The 23331-nt window shown below is 37.4% G+C and overlaps 1 long non-coding RNA gene across 7 annotated transcripts in view; it reads left to right on the top strand.

Annotated features, from left to right (window-relative positions):
* The window catches only part of LOC111765414 (uncharacterized), a 72418-nt gene extending 50228 nt beyond the window's left edge, over positions 1 to 22190 (top strand). For 4 of the 7 annotated variants that reach the window (XR_011647965.1, XR_011647960.1, XR_011647962.1 and 1 more), the window contains 2 exons: positions 18681 to 18828; positions 20237 to 22190. This is a non-coding gene — a long non-coding RNA (uncharacterized lncRNA). The remainder of the gene's footprint in view (positions 1 to 18680; positions 18829 to 20236) is intronic. The other 3 variants (XR_011647964.1, XR_011647966.1, XR_011647961.1) reach the window with 3 other exon arrangements.
* The last annotated feature ends 1141 nt before the right edge of the window (positions 22191 to 23331 follow it).

Here is a 23331-nt window from a genome sequence, read left to right as displayed (position 1 = left end):
CTCACTCTCTTACACTGGGGAACATAAATTCCAAAGTAAGGACCACTGACAGAGTGCTGAATTCCTGAGCTGTCTACCCTACTAATTGTTTCTGGATGTCTCTAGAGCCCTGCTATTTGAGGCATTATATACTGTGGTAGTCAATGAGGTCCTGCTGAGACTTGAATAAGCGCAACTTCTCAACTCTCTTTGAAGTCTCTTAGCCATAAAAATTCATTTGTATTTACCATTTCCCCCTTTTGGTCATGGTCTTTTTCGAGATGCATACTAGTTAGCACTTGGTAATAATCACTTGGTGCCAGGGAGGCTCATCCCTGGGAGTCATGTCCCATGTAAGGAGGAAGGTAGTGTGTTTATGTGCTGAGTTTGGCTTAGGGAGAGGCCACATTTGAGCAATAAGGAGGCTTTCAGGCGGTAACTGAGGTAGTATATAATACCATACTAGCTTTTAATTTCACAAGAATAGATTAATAAATACAGTCATCAATATCAAGGTCTGACTTTCTTCACTAGACACTGTCCTTGCATTTGGGATTCTTGCTGTCCTATTAGAGAATGTAGCAGAATTCCCCAGGATGGGAATTCAGTATTATTTCAGTTATTGTGTGGATCTCCACCCACTGAAGCAATGTCCCGTGACCACTTGAACATACTCATATGCCTTAGAGGCATTCCCCAGGTGTACCCCTTCCCATGTATCCCCCCTCACTGACACCCTGTACCAGTGATCTTCCCCAGCCACTGTTGTGATCCAAAAACTCTCCAAAAATGAAGCCAACAAAACAACTAAATAAAAGTAATAAGAAAATGAAATAATAATTTTAAAAATAACCAATAAAATGCAAAAATATCTCCCTTTTATTGTAATTCTGGTATTAAAGCAAGGTTTTGCTGTCAGAACCAGTCTTTGTTTACTGTTTTTTCCCTTCTCCCATGATCACATTGTCCATCTTCCTCTTTGTTATAGGCAAGTCCTGTTTCTAATTCCCTTTATCCTTCCTTCTTAGGTCTGTCTTTGAGCCCCCACAGTACTTCCCAATTTAAAACCATTTTGTAAAGTCATAACAGTATTGGCATCTATCCAGGACATGAAGTACACACAGAAGTTTTCTGTTCTTTTTTTTATTTCAGAAGATTTATGTTTATGTACATAAAGACGTTATTGTAGAAAAATTAGAAAGTATCAAAAAGTAGTAGTAAGAGGGAAATAAAAGAGTAATTCTGATCCCACAACCCAGCTGTATGCTATTTTTAGTCTATTTTATCTAATCATTTTTCTCTCTATCCCTGTAATCAAACATACTTTTGGGCTTAAAAAGAGAGAGAATTTGTAACCCTGCATTTTGCCCTAGAGGTTTTTTGGTCACTTAGGTTGCTTTTAGTGTTTGACTAAATAGCACTGGTTATTGGGATACTTAAGTGTACATCTTACTATTTTTCTTTTTTTTAAAGATTTAATTATTTCTCTCCCCTCCTCCCCACCAGTCGTCTGTTCTCTGTGTCCATTCACTCTGTGTTCTTCTGTGACCACTTCTATCCTTATCAGAGGCACTGGTAATCTGTGTTTCTTTTTTGTTGCATCATTTTTGTGTCAGCTCTCCGTGTGTGCAGTGCCATTCTTGGGCAGGCTGCACTTTCTTTTGTGCTGGCCAGCTCTCCTTACGGGGTGCACTCCTTGCACATGGGGCTCCCCCACATGGGGAACACCCCTGCATGGCACAGCACTCTTTGCACATATCAGCACTGTGCATGGGCCAGCTCCACATGGGTCAAGGAGGCCTGGGGTTTGAACCGCAGACCTCCCATGTGGTAGGTGGACGCCCTATCCATTGGGCCAAGTCTGCTTCCCCTTTCTGTTTTCTTAAGAGAAATTTCTAGTTTCATAACCAAGCTTAGTAGAGTTTAGTTTGTACATTAGCACAGTTCAAACTCGCTGCTAGATCCAAGAAGCAGTATTGAACAGATAATTTTATTCCTCCTTCTGATTTACTATCCCCTGGTACTCCCAGCTAAGTTGGTATGTGTAGCAGTAATCCATCCTTTGGTCTTTTATATTTTGTGCTCTGAAATATCTTTCTTTCCTCATCTGCCTTCTCAGCTCCTCCTCCATCTTTCCCTTTTTCAGGACAACCATGTTCTTTCTTACAAAATAATTCTCCCTGCTGTGCTAAGTAGCTTCTTCATTTATGCAATGAGTAAGGTCACATGGACTCAAAGTAGAGTGGGGCTGGGGATTCCATGTGGTTCTGATAGGGTCAGGAACTCTAATCTTTTTAAAAATTAATTTGGGAAGTGGATGTGGCTCAACTGATAGAGCATCCACCTAACTTATAGAAGGTCCAGAGTTTGGTTCCCAGGGCCTCCTGGCCCATGTGATAAGCTGGCCCATGTGCAGTGCTGCTACATGCAAGGAGTGCTGTGCCATGCAGCAGTACCTCTCATGTAGGGGTGCCCCACATGCAAGGAATGTGCTCTGCAAAGAGAGCCACCCTGTGTGAAAAAAGCACAGCCTGCCCAGGAGTGGCACTACACACATGGAGAGCTGATACAGCAAGATGATGTAACAAAAAGAGACAAATGACCTGTGCTGTCTGACATTGCAAGCAGACACAGAAAAACACAGTGAATGGACACACAGAGCAGACAATGGGGGGTGAGGGAGAAGAGAAGAGAAATAAATAAAAATAAATCTTTAAAAAATAAATAATAAATAAAAATTAATTTAATTTTAATTTAGTTTGGTTTAGTTTTAATGATAGGGCCAGATAGACTTTTATCATGGTAATAGTTTTGTATGCACTGTAATCAGTTGTACTTAATACATCATCCTCAAGCTCCCAATACCCCATGACAGTCCTAAGTTATCCATCCTGAATTGTCATCTAATATTGCAGAAAGCACAATAAGATGGGAAACAATATAGAGGTAGTTGGAGATAGTTCTAAATCTCTTTCTTAGGTTAATGGTTAATTTCCATTTATTTGATTTACTATTTTGTTTCTGTGTTCAAAAGTGAGTTTTTTGGGGGAATAGCAGTCTTAGTTGTTGATGTTAGGCTTATTAATGAAATCTTTTGTTTCCTGCTCTTTTAAACTTAGTAGATCTCAAACATATCCCATGCCATTAAAAATGCTTTAATAACATCTTTTTAAATTGAACCTAAAGATTTAATTTGAATCTTATATTTAGACTCCTGTTTCAATTACTACCCTTTTAATTTTGTGTGAAATAATTTTCTACAGTGAACATCCTTATAGATATAGCCTTGCTCATGTCCATGCTTATTTCCTAAAGTTGGATTAAATGTGTGTGAGCATGCCAATTTCGTCATACTGTCACCAATACACTATATTAAGGTTTTTTAAAAAATCTGCCAGTTGCAAAGGTGAAAAATGGCCTCCAATGATGTTTTAAATTGCCTTTCTTTGATCCTTGATAGAGTAATGAAAAATCTTTTTTGAATCTTGTTTATGATTTCTTTTTTCTTACTAATTTTATTCTATCATGTTGCAATATTTTTCCTAGCTTTGCATAGAAATTATTAATTTTTAGGTAGCTTAAGTATTCCTTTATGGTTTATTCTCCACCTGCATTTCCCTATATGAGGATAAATATATTTTTATATGGTTCCTAACTTAGTAATGCTTTTTTTGTACAAATCCTTTTTATTATGGCTCTGTTTGCTGGATGATATGCCACTAATTTATTTTTCTAAATGTCTAGCACATTCAGGGTTTAGAGGGTTATATTAAAGGGTATCTCAGTGGAAGGAGTTTCAGAATCTTTTCTCTGGTGCTCTGCATTTAATGACTTAGCTATTCTGTCTAACCCTCCTCTGTATGTCTCCTCAGTTTTACTACCACTGGCTATGCTCTCTCCTCTCTGTGATATGTGCCAGCAAACTTTTTCTGTAAAGGGCCTGGATAGTAAATATTTCTGGCTTTGTGGGCTGTATGGTTTCTGCCATAGTAGCAAAAAGGCAGCTTAGGATAATGTACAAAGAAATGAGCATGAATGTGTTTTAAAAGCTGTAGTTAGAAACACAGGTGGTAGGCCAGATTTGGCCCCTGGGCTAGTTTGCCAACCACTGCTCAGTCTTTTTTTTTTTTTTAACTTTTTTTGAAAAACTTTCAAACTTACAGAATAGTCACAAAAATAAAAAACAAACCCTAAACTAAACTCCAGCATACCCCTACCTTCCCAGATACCCAGATCCACCAAATTTAACTGTCAACCAACCTATTTTTTGAACACTTGAATGTAAGTTGTATATGTCATGCTCCTTGAACACTTAATATTGCCAGGTACATTTTCTAAGAACAAAGGTATTCACTTATGTAACCACCTTAAGTGCAGTTATCAAGTTCAAGCAATTTAGCATTGATACAAAGCTTAAAGTCTACATTTCAATTTTTCCTTATGTTCCAATAATGTCTTTTTCAGCCTTTTCTCCTCCCTTGCTAGATCCCATCCAGGATTACATATCCCATTTAACTGTAACTGTCTCCTTTAATTCTTCTTTCTTTTTTGTTGGTCAGTTGTGGGAACACACATATAATATAAACATTTACAGCCTGAACAACTCCAAAGCATATCATTCTAAGAAATTAATCATACACATTATAGCACCTTTACCACCTTCCATTACTAAAACTTTTACATCTCCCCAAATAGAAATCCTATGTCCATTATGCATTAACTCCCCATTCCCCCCTGACTCCTGCCCCTGGTAATCTATACTATAATCTCTGTCTGTATGAGCTTGCATATTCTCTGATATTTTCTCTGTGGTTACCATGCTCCTTAAATTTCACATCTTAAATCTATAACAATCTCATTTGCTTTGGTATCAAGTTAACTTTGATAGTGTAGTATATACAAACTGTGTTCCTATACTACTATGTCTCCCCATCTTTATATAGTTCTTGTCACAAATTACATATTTATACATTGAGTCCAAAACCACTGGTTTATCCTTACTCTTTATAGGAAGAAAAAACAGAGTTAGGGTCTGTTTGACTTTATCCTGTTTGGAGTCCATTGAGCATCTTGGATATATATATTTGTGTCTTTTATTACATTTGGAAAGTTTTCAGCCATTATTTCCTTAAATATTCTCTCTACTTCTTTCCCTCCTTTTCCTTCGGTGACTCCTACAATACATACATTGGGTAACTTGATGGTGTCCCATGGTTTCTGTTCAATTTTCTTCACTCTTCGTTCTTTCAGCTCCTCAGACTAGGTGATTTCAGTTGTCTTATAAGTTCAGGTTCTTTCTTCTGCCTGCCCCAATCTGTTGTTGAGCCCCTCTAGAAATTCTTAATTTCATTACTGTGGTCTTCAGCTCTGGTTCCTTTTCATAGTTTCCATCTTTCTATTGGTATTGTTTGTGTTTAGTTTTTTTCCTAGAAATGAAGTTTGTTAGCTTTTTTAAAATTTCTCCCCCCACCCCATTTTCCCCATTGTCTGCTCTCTGTCCATTCACTGTGTGTTCTGTGTCTGCTTGTATTCTCATTAGGAGGCTCCAGGAAGCGATCCTGGGACCTTCCAGAGTCAGAGAGAGGGAATTACTCTCTTGCACCACCTCAACTCCCCTGTTCTGCTGTATCTTCTTATTGTCTCTTCTCGTGTCTCTTGTTGCATCATCTTGCTGCGCCAACTCTCCACATCAGCACTCCTGCATGGGGCAGCTTTCCCACATAGGGCAGGTCTCCTGCCTGGGTCCACATTCCCACATGGGCCAGCACCCCTGCATGGGGTGGCTCTCCTGCACAGGGCCACATTCCTGCATGGGCCAGCACTCCGCTTGTCCAGCTTGCTGCATGGGCCAGCTTGTGGTTTGGGCATCGAACTCTGGACCTCCTATATGGTAGACAGGAGCCCAATTGGTTGCGCCACATCCATTTCCCTCGTTTAGTTCTTTGTCCATGTTTTCCTTTATCTCTTCAAGTGTATTTCAGTATTTAGGACCTTTTTTTTTACATCTTTGTTTGAAATATCCTAGGTCCAGTCCTCTGCATTGATGGTTTCTAGTACTTATAATGTTCTCCTTTGTCTGGGCCCTCACTTCTGCTTTATTTTGTCATCTTTGGTTGGAACTTGAAGTTTTTGTTGAAACCTGGATATTTTAGTGTTATCACTGGAATTTAGATGCTCAGGCATTTGTTCTTTATGCTTGTTTCCAGTTAGTGTTAGACAGAGCTTTCCTTGAATTCTAGGAGCTAACAAAAAGAGAAGGAAAAAAGGAAACACCTTTCCCAGTCTTTGCAGATTGACCTGTGCTAGTGCTCTCTTTCAAAGCTTATTGCTACAGTGTGTTTAGAGAATAACTCAAGGCCTTCCTGGGTTGTTGCGATTTGACACTGTTTTCCACCGGACTAAGGTGTCCCCCAGGCCGGCGGGCTCGAACTAGTTGGCCCCGGGGGAGTGAGGACGAATACGGAGACTATGCACGCTCCAGAGACGGGGTTCTGGACCAAGTCTAACTTTATTATGTAGGAACAGCAATTTTTAGTTCAGGGCAATAGGGAAGGGGGGCTAGATTGGCAGGGGTGAGTGTATGTCCAAACAAGGAGAGGGGTAAGCTATGGGGGATGGTTAGGTTGATCATGTAGGCTGAGTTTTTTCGCGCCATACTGCCTGATTGGTGGGGATTAAGCAAAGGGAGAGGGGTTCAGAGAGGAGGAAGAAGACGTGGTGTAGTTGGACAGGGCTAGGTTGCTATTCTGTTTGACCTCGTGGTCAACCGCCATTCCGTTCAGCTGTGTGGTTGCCTTAGAGACAGTGTGTCAGCAATTGACAAGCTATGCCTTGTCGGCTGTGCACAGGGTGCTCTTGGGCACTTTTATTCTCCTACACTGGGTCGCTTTCTGTACATGTGTCATCTTGGGTATGTGCATCTGGCCTTAGGAATTTCCTCATTTACACAGATATGTATGTCCCCTATTCTGTAGGAAACAGTTTCCTCATGGTCCAGGGCAGTGCGATTACATGCCAGCACTCACTTGCCCTAGGCAGCCTACTTGCTTTCCCATAGAGTTCTGTAGGAGAAGTATGTGAGTTGCCTTCTACATGCAGGAAAGCTCTGGTATAGTGTCCTTCAGGTCAGCACTGGACAAGGGACCAGACATTATATGCTCTGGTATATACAGGAAGGTTACTCTTCCCAGCTGGAACCTGGACCAGGGATCTGCCCTTGGGGTGTGGGTTAGCTTTGTGCTAAGCCAATATGGGGATGAGGTAGGGGCCAGCCAGTGTTCCAGAAGATTATACTGCTTTTAAGTGACCTTTTCCTTGATGTGGTGCTTGCCCTGTTACTGCAGTCCAATTCTTTAACTGTTTTCTGGAGGTTTGAGAAAGATTTCTTCTGGTTCTTGATTGTTATTCAAACATCCTGGGAAGGGATGGAGCCCTGAGGTTACTCACAGGACCTTTTGAACAACAATCTTGACTGCTGTAGGGCCTAAACCTGCCTCCTTATAGTTTTGATTTTCATATCCCTGATGATCAGTTGAGCATCTTTTCATGTCCTTATTAGCCATTTGTTTATCTTATCTTTAAAAATACCTACTCAAGTCCTTTGTCCATATGAACGTTTTATTTTTATAACCTCATAGCTTCTGCTCCTTCATAATTTTGGCTCATTTATTTATTACCTTTTTTTCATGTGGTACAAAATATGGATGAGTATTATTGCCCTTCCAACTCAGTCTGGGATTGGTAGTTTTCCTTGAGTAGTGTTTAAAACTGGGTCACAGCTTATAAAATTTGGTATAGATAAGAATGGAATAGATTAGAAAATAATAGATTAAGATAGCATATTGATAATAAGAAAATACCAGTTTCCATATGGCAAAGTAAAGGATAAATATTGTTTTGTGGAATTCTTGTTTCAGATTTGTTTATATGTATGTATGTGTGGTTTTGGTCCAATATAATTGTGTTTCTTACCCTGATTTCAACAACTTTATATGACACTTTTCTAGAGGTAAAGAAGCAGAGTAAACCATGTAAGCAAAATAAAATACAGAATTACGAATTGGTGCCTGGACCAGATTCCCTCCACATAGTATTTCTTAAAAGTTGGGTCACTGTTTAAAAATGTAAAAGTTTTTTGTATATAAATCTAGATTTGCAGTTTCTCCTCAAATATTAAACTAGGTCTAAATTCCCACTGAGCCTGAGTAATGGTGTACTCTTTTTAAAGAAGAGTCTTCTGCTTTACTGTACTGTATACAAGCCTACTTTATTTTTAAAAATATTTAGAGGCCGTTTGAGCATATAGCTTACATTCTGTTGTCCTTTTATGATTGCCTGTAGCAACCCCACAACTTGCCTTTGGTGGGCTTGAGGTCTAATTCCAAGAGTCCAAAGGGAAAGGGATATAATAATTATTAGTCTTTCATTTTGACCAGTCAGTGATATTCTCAATGTGTTTTCCACTGGATAAACAATTCAAAACATACCACATTGTGTTGTATATGTCCTATCCAATCCCATTCTTGATACCACTTAAAAATTTTTTTTATTTGGGGTTTTTTGTTTACAAGCAGTAGAAATTTACTTTGGCTAGGTCAAGTAAGGTGGGAATTTATGAAACTATACATATAGCAATTTAATAATATCACATTTCACAAGGGTATTTATAGAAGCTTGGCCAATCTTTTCAGCAATAGCAAGGGATTTAAGGAAGCTTTAAGAACCTTATCAGGAGTCATTAGATTGTCTTTAGAGCAGTAGTTTTCTACCTGAAAATATCCCTTTTATTTGCAATTAAATTTCAGTTTTGCTGTAAGCAGTAGCTGTTGTTGAACTCAATTCCTTTTCTTCAACCAAATTTGTAATTTGTCAAATGTATAAATTTTGTGCTAATATCCCTGTTCTGTTTAAACTTCATTTTCTTAGATTTCTGTACTGTTTAACTTCATGTCAATGTTTCATGATTATTATGAACAAAAATACTTATTTTTATTTATAGTGGAGTTAATATTTTAAAGTTCCATGGAATGCAGGACAATTCTTGAGTTTGAGGGACTATCTGTTACATGGCTTCTGTTAGTAGACGTTAGTAGTGCCCTAATCATTGTGACAACTAAAATTCTTCATGTAGAAACATGTATTCTGGTTAAAATAATGGATGTATTTCTTGTGGTGATTAAGAATTGACATATTGAAAATTATTTTTCTCCCATTATATGTCAGCTGTGAATAATGTCCTTGTAATTTATATTTGCACAGTTGACCAATCATTTCCCTACCAATCCATAATTCTTTCTTAGAACCTGCACTAAATTCTCTCAGATCCAAGAAACATTTTTTTTTTACCATGTGAAAGAAAAAGCCTAACAAATATTGACGGTCTGGACATGTTCCTTGCAGCAGACTTGAGAATAAATATGCAGTTGTAGGTATTAAAGAAGGGAGTATGATAATAACAATCAATGGTTATTGATTTATTAGAACAACCTCCCTTATTTTCTAATCGTGCCGAGAGAATTAACATTGTAAGTTTGGAGATAATATGATGTATATGCTTTGCCTTGGTCCTGAGGCACAGTTGTTGGTAATCAACTCTGTGCAGTTAGCTATAGTAAGCCACCAAAGCATTTTTAAATTCCTTAAAGGCATCCAAGTAGAGAGGGATTGCATGAAGTGTTGGTAATTGATAGTCTGAAAAATATTAGTTCCTACCTTTATTAGCTTGTAACTTTATAGTAATGGCATTGACTGAAAGTAAGATATAAAACACATATTTTAGCTGAGACTAATGACTTAATATGTAAAAGGAACTTCTGCATAACTAAAGAAAAGGTACCCTCCAAAGAAAACATGACTTTGCCTAGCTAAGAAAACAAGTTGTTGTTGTTGTTTTTTTAATAAACCAGCTTGGCATTTTGTGATTATATAATGTAGAGGTAATTACAAATCTGTGGCTTTGTTTCTGTCCATGTAATATCATTTATTGACAGTTCTAACACAGAGATAAAAAGTAAATAGTAAGGAGAATTATAAACTGAAAAATCTAATGGTTATGATGTAAATATATGCTCTATTTAATTGTGATCTTGAAAATGCATTTTCAAACTTGGAGGAAAATAGAAGTTGCTGTTGGAGATTTGGACCTGAAGGGTATCAGGAATGAAAGAAAGAGAAAAAGGAGAGTGAAAGAAAGAGAAAGAAAGAAAAATAAAGAACGAGAGAGCTGGGATCAGGGGGTCTGCGAGTAGAGATTCATCAGACAATTTTATTGTTTACAAGAGGCTCCCTATATACCCCAGTCTACATGACAAGCAGCAGCAACATGTAGCCTATGTGACAACAAGCAGCAACATGCAGCCTACATGACAACAAGCAGCAACTTGCAGTTAACTATTAACGTTACTAAGGAACTAAAAAAAACTTATCTCAAGGTACAAAGTCTAAGTGTTCTATTTACTACAAAAGGTATACGCTCATCTTTTCTTTCAGCCTTTAACAGCTTCATCCCATTTGCTGGGAACTCTTAATTACTGCATTCTTTAGGTTGCAAGCATAGCCATGGAGACGGCATGTCTCTCTTGTGAGGCCACTGTGCCTCAGTTTCCAACATCTCCCCCTTGTTTTAGTTGAGGTGACCGTGCCTGTCTTAGGTTGCCCTCCTCTGAGAGTCTTACCCATCATTGACTACCAGTCAAGCTCTTCAACTTGGGGAAATTTTTTTTTTTTAAGATTTATTTATTTATTTAATTCCCCCCCCCTCCCCGGGTTGTCTGTTCTCTGTGTCTATTTGCTGCGTCTTGTTTCTTTGTCCGCTTCTGTTGTCGTCAGAGGCACGGGAAGTGTGGGCGGCGCCATTCCTGGGCAGACTGCACTTTCTTTCACGCTGGGTGGCTCTCCTTACGGGTGCACTCCTTGCGTGTGGGGCTCCCCTACGTGGGGACACCCCTGTGTGGTGCGGCACTCCTTGCACGCATCAGCACTGCGCGTGGGCCAGCTCCACACAGGTCAAGGATGCCCGGGATTTGAACCGCAGACCTCCCATATGGTAGACAGATGCCCTAACCACTGGGCCAAGTCCATTTCCCTTGGGGAAATTATTGAAGTGCTTTTACTAGCACCAGATTATTTGCATGTCCCATGGTTTTTACGCATTGCAATTTTCTTCAAAAGCACTGTCCAGCACAGGCAAGAATCATGAGCAACAGAACAAATAAGATTAGCCCTATTCTTAAAGCTGACAGGAAATGCTGTGATTTCCATCAGTTAACTGGCTTAAATTTAGTAAAATGGGAAATCATATCTGAGAAAATATCCTTATCATTGGCTACATGAATTTGATTATGACACATATCCAATATGTTCCTTTGTAATTCAGTTATTTCCAGAGAGATTACTTTTATGGCCTAGCAAATGATTCTTAATTTTTTTTTCATTCTATATCAGATGAATTATAGGCAAGAGGAGTAATACAAAAGTTGCTTTCATTCCAGTCACACCTCAATCCCCTTAACAAGTTTAAATTATACAATTGATCTCCAGTGTGCAAAACAGTCAATTCTAAGTCATTAACCCAATTATTTAACTGTTTATCAATGTGCTCTTGGCTATGCCACAAATCACTAGCATTTTTATGCCAATCATGCACATATTGTTGAGTCTGAACAGTCTCATGCAAAGCCACAGCAGAGGTTGCAGCAGCTGTGATGATTCCAATTAGTTCCATTATACTAATTATTAGAAGTCCAACAAATCTTTTTGTCCATTTCATGATTTCTTGTGCCATGTGGAGCAATAGCTGACTTTCAGGTGATGACTGCCATATTTGGTTCATTTGGACAGGAATTCATATACCTCATTGTCTTCTGGCTATTGTGATGGTGTCTCCATCCTGCAATACACTTTCTGACAGACATTTATACAAGGCACCATTTTTATAAAACAAGGCATTATCTTTTATAGTTATTTTTCCAGTAATGAATATGAAAGGAATCCCTGACACATGCTTTCAATTGATAGGTTTGATTTAATTGTAGATATTGACCTGTTTGACTGTAATTACCAAACCATTCATAAGTAGGGGCAATTCCAAGAAATACTTTCCACAAGTTTTTATGTATATTAAGATTTTAGGTGTCATTAATTCAAGGGGTTGGTAACCATTTTCCTTTACACTCCCAAATAGTAAAATTGTTAGTATATACCACTTGTTCACCCAAGAATAGAGATTCTGAAAAAGGATATTGAATATTACTAACTCGTTGACCCTTGTTGTTAAGTCCATACCATATAAATCTGCCATTATATTCTTTGGGGGTCTCCATAGGAGCACTTTCCCACGCTATTCCATAGGAATCATTAAAAATGACAGATCCTCTCCCTATATGACATTCCTACCATCCCTCTTTCTCTTCAGTTTCTTAGGGTGGACAATTATAATTTTGCTTTTTAGTTACTAAAGAATTATATATGAAGGAAACAAAGTTATTAATAATTTTGTACCATTATTTTTCATGATAACCATAGTCCGATTTTTTGTTTGCATGCAAGGGGGACTTTTTCCAATACATAATGGTCTATGATCAAAAGGAAGGGTAAGATTATATATTTCCTTCCCTTCTTCATCAGGTTTTAAGGGTAGTCTGTCATCTGTAGGCCCAGGAAACACATGTGTTTTGTTCAAAAATATAGGAAATAATGGGGTCTCTCCATGTTAGAGCACATACTAGAGGTGGGTTAGGAATATATGCCCATTAAATGTGATTTTCACCTGCATGACCCAGAGTTATCATTAATATGATCAAGAGAGGAGACATCATTGTTAACATTCTCTTTCTTTATACACAGTTTAATCCATTGAACTGGCAGCCAAATTTGTTCCCCATCTTCTGTAATGACAAGAGCATATCTTTGCCCCCATACTTTAACCTTTCCCTTTTGCCAAGTGTTAATTAGTACATCTTTCCAATATATTGGCTGATATTCAGTGGAGTCACACAATACCTTTTCTTCATTCTTTTTCAATGCATACTGCCATTCAGCAGGTGTTATTGAATCATACACATTAAGGAAATTTAAAGTGAATAAAGCTTTTGCCATTTAGTCCTTTGGTACTATAATGCCATCATTTCTGTCTTGCTTTTAGTATTTGCAATCCACCCCTGGATAGGGATGGCAGTCTTTAGAGTGACCAGACAGTATTGGGTTAAGTCTTTCACTTTTAGCAGGATCTGCTATGCTGCACACAATTGCTTTTTTATATTTTGCTTTTGGCTCCATTTTAGAATTGTGATTAAAACCCAAGGGTTACTTGTTTAGAATTTTGTTTTTGCCACAAACTCCACCCAAAGCCAATATGGGTGCTTGCCACATCCAGTTCATAGGCTAAGTTAATGTCCACAATTTACCTTCCTTTTATTATTTAAAGCAGCATGCTGGAGGTTTTCCTACTTCCATGAAGGAATTTTCCCAATTAATACATACAATGGTTTTAATATTTGAGCTAAATGAGGGAAGAAAGATTTTCAGCACTTCAACAATATTACAAACTCTGTTAACATGAGAAGACATTGCACTCCATCAACTACAACAGAGGGCATAGTTTTTATACCACCCAACCAAACCACATTTAGGAATTTGATAGAGCAGCAGGGACTTTGCATCCTGTCCCAATTGTTTGCCTAGTTCAGGCTCTTAAGATACCATTGTCTCTGATGTTTCTTGATGTTTCTTTTCATTCTGAGAAAAAGGATTACTGGTTAACATAATGTCATCAGTAGAGTTTCAGCCACCAGTTTTTTGTTGTTGTTGTTGTTTTTTTTATGCAGCTAGATGATTATCACCATGCCAGGACAGATGGTTGGGCTATGCACACAGCCTTGGGGAAGCACTGCAAAAGTCCATGGTTGACTTTTCTATAGGTAGGACTTGCCTAAGGAAATACTAAAGAAAGTCTTAGCATATTTTAAAACAAAATGATAGTGACATAGTTGGATATTACTTTTTTGCAACAAACTAGCAATATTTGGGACTATTGCATACTACAGTGTTATTTTAATTTATGATAAGAGGTTTCTGTGACATACCTTTTTATAATAATTAAAACCATAATTAACCACATTGTACTTCTGTTTAATATTATGCTGAAATATTGGTAAATTTATACACTCAAGTACTCATTTGAAACTTTTACTCATACAACTTTAATTGAGGGTTAAAAAATCTTAAATTTTATAACACTTTTAAACACCTTCCATTTATATTAGATGAACTCAACTATTTAAAATTTTTTTTCATGGTAAAAGAACAAATCTCTTGTAATTAGTTTGAAATAAAAAGCTACTTTTCAGGATTTGATTTTGAGAAAGCAGGTTTGAACATATGTTCCTTTAAAAGAGATAAGACCCTTTCTTCAAACACTGAGGAATGATGAGATTAAAGCACAAGAAGCTATTTTGATAAAACAGACTTTCTTTGTATACTGATTATTCAGGAAACTTTTACTAAAACAGACTAATGACTTGAGAGACTTTCAAAAAGGACAAAATTTTTAACTTTGCATTAGTATACTACTTGATACTAAAGCTTTTAAAACTTTATAGATAGAACCATCAAATTTTACTCAACTTTAATCATAAAAATTTATTTTTCTTGAACCTTCTACACTTTCAATATTCATTCAGGTTTTGTCCCACATTTTACTCTTTCTTAATAATCATTTTATCTTAGGACAAAATTATTTCTTGTTTCCTTAATAATAAAAACACATTCCATATATCCCACATACTAAGTTACCAGGCAAACTTCTTACAACATATAATTGCCATCAACACTAAACTAGCTTGTTAAAATAATGAACTTTTCTTCACTTTAAATACTCAGTAGCATGCAATACCAGAAACAGCCCCCTAGAAGCAAGTTGGCAGGGGAGGCTGGCCACCAACAAGTTTTCCTGTTATAAAATTACGTTTTATTATTAGTATTATCAATTCAGTTTTTGTTTAATAATGACTTTGCAATTAGCCATTTAAATAACTTAATGCTTCCTTAAGCTTCTATTTATAATTTTAAGACAAATTTTACCTCCTGAGAACACATTCTTTTTAAAGTTACCACAGTACCTTCTACAACTTGCCACATGCATTTAGGTTCCTTGAGTTTAAGAAAATTAGCCTTCCTATTTTTGGACAAAACACACCTTTTAAAAAAACATTAAATTTCAGTCAGCATTCCCACAAACTTTTAACCTTTAATATTCATTTAAGTTTTACATCCTTCATTTTATCCTTTGAAGAAAAAAGAATTATTCATTTCAATCTAGGCAAGAACAACTTTTTATGAAAAGACATAGTAATTTTGTTAATCAAGACTTACAATATTTATCATTATATGGATCTTATTAACATTTAAATTTAAGTATTAATATGTGCTTATTTAATTTTTGAATAGAGCTTTTTTTTTTATTAGAGCTGTTTGAATAGAGCTCTTTTAAAAATTTTTATTATTTTATATCACCATCTGGAGGTATCAAAATATACCCTGACATTGAACAAACAAACAAACAACAATTAAAACACTAATACAAACATACAGTTTACAATTGACTCATCAACAATGCTTTTGTATTAAAGCAGCAATTCTAGTAATTCATAACTTTTTACAGCCAGCCCATAAACTTTCAATACAGTTTTTAAATATGCTTCCGCACATCCCATTTGATTACCCATTACCCTGATGACTTCGCAGAAAATGTTACTTACCTAAAAGAAGACTCGAGTCACACTGCTTTGGATGTCACACAACCCTCGACAAGGTCTTTTCTGCGGTTCCCGACACTGATTTGGAAGACTCACTAACTTCTTCAGGCCCCATGTTGGGCCTGATGTTGGAGATTTGGACCCAAAGGGTATCAGGAATGAAAGAAAAAGGAGAGTGAAAGAAAGAGAAAGAAAGAACGAGAGAGCTGGGATCAGGGGGTCTGCGAGTAGAGACTCAGACAATTTTATTGTTCAGGGCCTCTCTATATACCCCAGTCTATGTGACAAGTAGCAGCAACATGTAGCCTACATGACAACAAGCAACAACATGCAGTGTTGGAGTTGCGGACCTGAAGGGTATCAGGAATGAAAGACAGAGATTGGGTTCAGGGGATCTGAGAGCATTGAAGCCTCAAGCTCATCAGACAAGTTTATTAATATCAGAGGCTTCTTTATATACCCCAAGCAATCGTGAGAACCAGCAACTATTCTAGCTAACTATTCCCATTACCTCATTCTTAACACAGTGGATAAGATAGTAACCATAGCTCAAGATGTTCTATTATATTATTGAAACAAATATACTCATAAATCTTGTTACCCAGGTTATTCTGTTCTATCAAGTCCTGGTTCTGTGGGAATACTGTCTGGTTCTGCCAGAATGTTACATCTCCCTGAGAGATTAGCCACCTGCACATAAATCTCTAGGGACAGCATGACCCAGTGGTCAGGAAGTAACTTCCTATTATGGAAACAACATGCCTTTGTTTCCCACAATGTGGCCAAATGACAACAAGCCACAACTTGAAGTTAACTATTAGCATTACTAAGGAACTGAAAAAATCTTATCTCAGGGTACAAAGTCTAAGTGTTCTATTTAGTACAAAAGGTATGTGCTCATCTTTTCTTTCAACCTTTAACAGCTTCATCCCATTTGCCAGGAACTCTTAATTACTGCATTCCTTAGGTTGCAAGCATAGCCATGGAGACAGCATGTCTCCTTGTGAGGCCACTGTGCCTCAGTTTCCAACAGGTTGCCTATGTGATTTGGTGACTTACTATCAACAAATAGATGGTGCATTGGGGATCACTATATCAGAATTCACTAGAAGGTCACAGGACTCAGAATATAGTTGTATTCATTGTGGCTAAGTTTTATTAAGAATACATAGTCTTTTTAATGATAGCATAAGGGGAAAAGACAGAGGTAGAGTCTGGAGGAATTCCTACACAAGCTTCTTTATGTTCTCTGCCTCTCTTGAAGCAAGGGCTGGGGTAAGTGTCAAACAGCACATTTCTTTTTCCCAGAAACAAAATGGTCATGTATTAAAATCCCAGATTCCAAGATGTTCAACATAAACTGCATTATTTATACAAGCATTCTAGGCATTATACCTCTCCATTCCCCCACCTTTATATACTTGTCACAAATTGTATATTTATACATTAAGATTCAAAAATCATTACTGTATTGTATTTTTTATTTTTTTTATTGATGTATATCATTCATACATGAACATATGCAACAATAAGTGTATGGTAATGTTGCAGTAAAGCCAGGAGTTCGGAACTGCAGAAGAAATCCAAGATGGCATTCAGAGAGGCGGAGGAACAGATTTATTGCACACAGGCCCAGAGGAGCATCAGTCTACAAATTCTGAGTCCTGTTTTTCAATTTTCATTGGTTTATATAGGATTTTATGTGAGATCAGCATGACTTTTGCTCATTGGCTAATGTTGCTAGGCAAAATTTTGCAAGCAGGGTTACAGAAGCAGAATGCAGGTGTGAGGCTGTGCTTTGCAGGCTGATTTACAGAAGTGGGGGTCAGGAGTGGTTTGTTAGATTACAGAAGCAGGGGGGCAGGAGTGGCTCATATATTTTTTCTGCAAGGTTATGCATTTTATTTCTCAACAGTAAAAGTTGTGAACTTACAAAATAAACATGTATAACATCACATAGGGGTCCCATACATCACCCCATCACCAATTCATTGCATTGTTGTGAAACATTTGTTGCAAACTATGCAAGAGCATTGTGAAAATACTACTACTGAATATAGTCCATATCTTATATTTTCCCCCAACCTACCCTATTTTTAAATATATTTTTATTATAGATGTGAACTTACCAAACAATCATGCACATGTGTAGAATTTCCATATAACACCCCTTTACCAACACACCACATTGTGGTGGAATATTTGTTATAGATATAAGTGTATGCATTTACCTTTTTATGCATTTACCTTTTAGATTCTGTGGGAAGTGAAAAGTGGAGTTCCAAACTAGAAGTACAATAGTACTGGCATTTATATTTACCTATGACATTGTCTTTACCAGAGATCTTCATTTTTTCATGCAGCTTTAATATATTGTCCTTTCCTGTCAACCTGCAGAACTCTCTTAGGATCTCTTAAAGGGTTGGCCTAGTGATGACCTTCCTGGGCTTTTGTTTATATGGAAATATCTTAATCTCATTCTCATCTCTGCAGGTTGCTTTTGCTGGATATCCATATTGTTGCATATATCAGAACTTTGTTCTTTTTATGGCTGAATAATACTAAATTTTTTGTAAATGCCACATTTTGTTCATCCATTCTTCTGCTGATGGACAATTGGGATGCTTCCATCTTTTGGCAATTGTAAATAATGCCAGTATGAACATCAGTGTGAAAATACCTCTGGGTCAATTCTTTAGAGTATAAACCTAGAGGTGGTTTTGCTGGGTGTTTCAGTTTGCTTAAGGCTGCCAATGCAATATACCAGAAATGTGTTTTTTATAAAAAGGGAATTTATTAGGGTAAAAGCTTACAGTTCTGAGGTGGTGAAAATGTCCACCTCAAGGCATCATCAGAGGTACTTCCTCACCAAAGGTCGGCTTCTGATGATCCTGGATTCCTGCCACATGGCAAAGCAAAATGGCAGCTCATCTCTGCTTTCTCCTCCAGGAGAGCTCAGCTGTGGGTGATCCAGGAGAGCTCAGCTGTGGGTGATCAGACATTCTGCTGATTCCAGCCTCTGGCCTCTTTCTCAGCTTCTCCAGGTTTGTCTTTCTGCAGCTGCAAGCGATTCTGGAGTCCTCCCTCAGATAACAGGGTAAAAATGGCAGCTCTCTTTCTCTGTGTGTTTCTGCTTTCAGTTCTCCACTTATAAAAGATTCCAGCAAGAGGACTGAGACCCAACCAGGATCATGCCTCACTGACATTCCCCCAACTGAATTCCATACAATCAAAGGGTCTCACAATCTAATCCAAGGCCCTTAGCTGAAGTGAGCTAATCAAATGTGGTCTAATCAGAAAGTCCTTTAACTGAATATAATGTAATCTAAGGGACTCAGAACCACAGGAAAGGATTAGTTCAAGAACATAATTTTCTAGGGGTCCACAAAAGACTCACCCTGCATTATATGGTGGTATATTTATCTTTCTAAGTAACCACCAAATTGTTTCCCACAGCTGCTGCACCATTTCACACTCACACCAACAATGAATGAGTTTTCCTATTTTTCCATATCCTCTCCAACACATTTTGTTGTGTGTTTTTTTAATAGCCATTCTAGTGGGTACAAATGGTTTTGATTTGCATTTCCCTAAAGTCTAATGATGTTGAACATCTTTTCATATGTCTTTCTTGGAGAAATGTCTAAGTCTTTTGCTCATTTTTTAATTGAATTTTGTCTTTTTGTTGTTGAATGATACTGTTTCATGATATACTCTGGATAATCTTGATCAGGTATGTGGTTTCCAAATATATTCTCACTCTATAGGTTGTATTTTTGCTTTTATGATGAAGTCCTTTGCACAAAATTTTTACTTTCAGTAAAGTCCATTTATCTTATTTGTCTTTTTTTTGCTCATGCTTTTGGTGTAAAGTCTAAGAAACCATTGCCTAAAATGAGAGTCTAAAAATGCTTACCTACATTTTCTTCTAAGAGTTTTATACTTTTGGTTTCTATATTTAGTTTTTGATCCCTTTTGAGTTATTTTTTATAGTATGGTGAAAGGTGGTTGTGCATAATGAATATCTGGTTTTCCCAATACTGTCTGTCAAAGAGACACTTCTATAGTTAATGGACTGGGCACTTATATCACAGATCAGCTGGGTTTATTTCTGAACTTTAACTTTAATTCCATTAGTCTATATGTTTGTCCTTTTGCTATTAACCCTGCTGTTTTGATTACTGTATCTTAATAATAAGTATGAAAATTAAGAAATGTGAGTCTTCCAACTGTGTTTTCTTCTTCATGCTGGCTTTGGCTATTCAGGACCCTTTATCTTTCCATATAAATTTCATGATTGGTTTTTCTGTTTCTTCAGAGAAGGCTATTAGGATTTTGATTGGGATTGTGTTAAATCTATAAATTGCTTTGGATAGAATTGGCACCTTAACAAAATTTAGTCTTCTAATTCATGAATGTGGGGGTGTCTTTCAATTTTTTTAGATCTTAATTTTAGCAACATTTTCATGTATAAGTCCTTTACATTCTTTTTTTTTTTTTTTTAGGAGGAACTGGGAATTGACCTCACACGTGGGAAGCAGGCATTCAACCCCTTAGCTACACTTGCCCCCTATATTCTTTTTTTTTTTCAAGTTTTATCCCGTAGTCCAAATTCTGGCCCCCTTCATTGATAATTTTTGGATTTTTATCTTGTTTCTCAGGTTTTTTTTTTGTTTTGTAACCTTTTGTTGTACACTATACATTTTAGTATTTTAAAATGTTAACTCTAGAATTTAGTCCCTGAGCTGTTTATTCCTTAGGTTTGTATGCAGCTAGTGATATAACAGAGATTGAGTGTCAGGAGATAAGAAAAACAAGCATAGAATAATACCTTTTAGAGAAATTATATCAGTATATGATGAGAAATGGGGAAAGGTTACTCTAACAATTTTTCCAAATTTCAGTAAAGTTAATATATTGATGGAAATTTTATTTGTATTTAGAATTGACTTAATGTCTTTTTTTTTAAAGATTTATTTTATTTCTCTCCCCTTACCCCCCCCAGTTGTCTGTTCTCTGTGTCTATTTGCTACGTCTTCTTTGTCCACTTCTGTTGTTGTCAGCAGCATGGGAATCTGTGTTTCTTTTTGTTGCATCATCTTGTGTCAGCTCTCCATGTGTGTGGCACCATTCCTGGGCAGGCTGCACTTTCTTTCGCACTGGTCGGCTCTCCTTATGGGGCGCACTCCTTGCGCATGGGGCTCCCCTACGTGGGGAACACCCCTGCGTGGCACGGCACTCCTTGAGCACATCAGCACTGCACATGGGCCAGCTGCACATGGGTCAAGGAAGCCCGGGATTTGAACCGCAGACCTCCCATGTGGTAGATGGATGCCCTAACCACTGGGCCAAGTCTGCCACTGACCTAATGTCTTAATTACCATATTGTTGAGCTTTTTCCCCAGGAACAAGTCATATTTAAATATAAATGTTACATGTTTGGAAAGCTATTTCCAGAATGGATTTTCTCAACACTTGTTTTCTCTGTGTGTGGCAATTTGAAATTATTTATGAATCCCCAAAAGAGAGATTATGTTTGTAAACTATTCCTCTGGGTGTGATACCCTTTGAATGCACTAGATTCAGCTGGTATGTCTTGATTAAATTACTTGTTAAGATTAGGGCTTTGATTCAACCAAGTCAGTAGGGCATGACTCAGAGTTGACTACCTGCCCCTTTGATGGGCTGATATAAATGGACACTCACTGAAGGTGACACACAGGGAGAGAGAGTGCTCCATAGACATGGAAGAGGAGAGAACTTTGATCCTGTGGCCCTGGGAAGAGAGATGGTCCGTTCACCTGATAGTTTGCAACCGAAGTGAACAGAACAGGCCTTACTGATAAGGCCTGGAAAGAAATGAGCCTATGCTAGACTGATACAGTAAGCCCTGAGAGACCAGCCCTATGCCAGCCTACAGCTGAGATTGGAAGAAGCTGGACCCATGGGGCCTTAAGAAGAAGGAAGGAGAAACCAAGCACAGATTGCCCACTATCTTGCTTCAACATGTGGTGGCTGACATGGGAAAGCAGCCTTGAGTCTAACTCTTTAGGGCGTTGTAATTGTAAGCTTTTACCCCAAATAAATACCCTTTATAAAAGCCAATAGATTTCTGTTACTTTGCATCAGCACCCCTTTGGCTAACTAGTACAATGTGGTTTCCTCTATCAAAACTTACAGCAGTATTTAAAATCTATCTTATGTTTTTCATTGGTATTCTAGAAGTACAAATGATCTCTAGTAGTTTGAATATGATTATATTCTGGGTCCCTAATGGTTAGGCAATTTATACCTTTATTTGTGTTGGAATTCTAAAAATAAATATAAAATTAACTTGCTCCATCAATGCAATAATAAAATTTTTATTACATTGGTATTGCATTTATCATGAACTTTTAAGAATAATGTCATTACATTAGAAATGAAACCAAGCAAATAAAGTTTCCAGTGTTGTCATCATTTATTTTGTTCATTCTTTGTCCTCATTCACTAAAAGACTTAGGTTTGAAGGAGTTTCCCCAAGATGTGAAGAGGCAATTTCCTATTGATGAAACAAGTCTGGTATATATACAAGAGAGTTGTTGAACCGAACATACTGAGCCCTGTCATTTGCAATTACAAACACTGCAGTTTTAAGTACGTTTTGAAAAGCTTCGGTGTGTGAACCTACATTTTTTAAAATGTAACTTTTATGAAATCTTTTGGATCCAGTGTTTAATGAATTTTTTAGCATCAGAATAGAGGTGTGATGTAAGTGTAAAAAAAATGGTTTTAATGCCTTTGTATGATAAAAGTAAAATATCTTAATGATATATATTGAAGTAGGATATATTTGAGTAAAATATATTAGAATTATTTTTACCTGTTAAAATTACGTATGGTTTACATTATACTTCTAATGGACAGCTCTGCTCTAGAAAATGCACATATCTTCGGTTGTTTCTGCATTTTATTAGGCTAATTAACTTGACTAATTGTAAATTGTAGCCTAGAGATTTGTTGTCGAATTCTTGGTGTAAAAGTATTGAAATGAGGAAGCAGATGTGGCTCAAATGATAAGGCTTCTGCTACCATATGGGAGGACCTGGGTTTGATCCCTGCAGTCTCCTGGTAAAGAAAAAGAGAAAGCATGCCTGCACAGTGAGCCAAGTCCTCACACGAGTGCCCATATGGCAAGACAAGTGCCCATGTGGCAAGCCAGTGCCTGCTCAAGTGAGTCACTCAGCAAGATGATAACACAACAAAAAAGAGACAAAGGGGACAGTCAATGGCAGAGCAGCAGAAACCAGGAACTGAGGTGGTACAGGGGACAGGGAATCTCTCTCCACATCCGAGGTCCCCAGGATTGAATCCCAGTGAATCGTAGAGGAGAAAAAATGAGAAGAAGAAATAAATACAGAAGATCACACAGTAAAAACAGCAGGACAGGGGGAGGGGAGGGGAAAAAGTCTTGAAACGACTGGAGTATCAAGACACAACTTTGGACTATTAGAATTATGAGGCAGCTTGTAGCAGTTTGATATGGTCATGAATTCCAGAAAGATACTGGGTTATGTTTGTAATCTGGTCTGTACCTGGGTGTGATTGAGTTATGATTGGG

The sequence above is a fragment of the Dasypus novemcinctus genome, chromosome X (genome assembly GCF_030445035.2).
Source record: "Dasypus novemcinctus isolate mDasNov1 chromosome X, mDasNov1.1.hap2, whole genome shotgun sequence".
Classification (NCBI taxonomy): Eukaryota; Metazoa; Chordata; class Mammalia; order Cingulata; family Dasypodidae; genus Dasypus; species Dasypus novemcinctus.
This window is presented reverse-complemented; position numbering and strand designations above follow the sequence as displayed.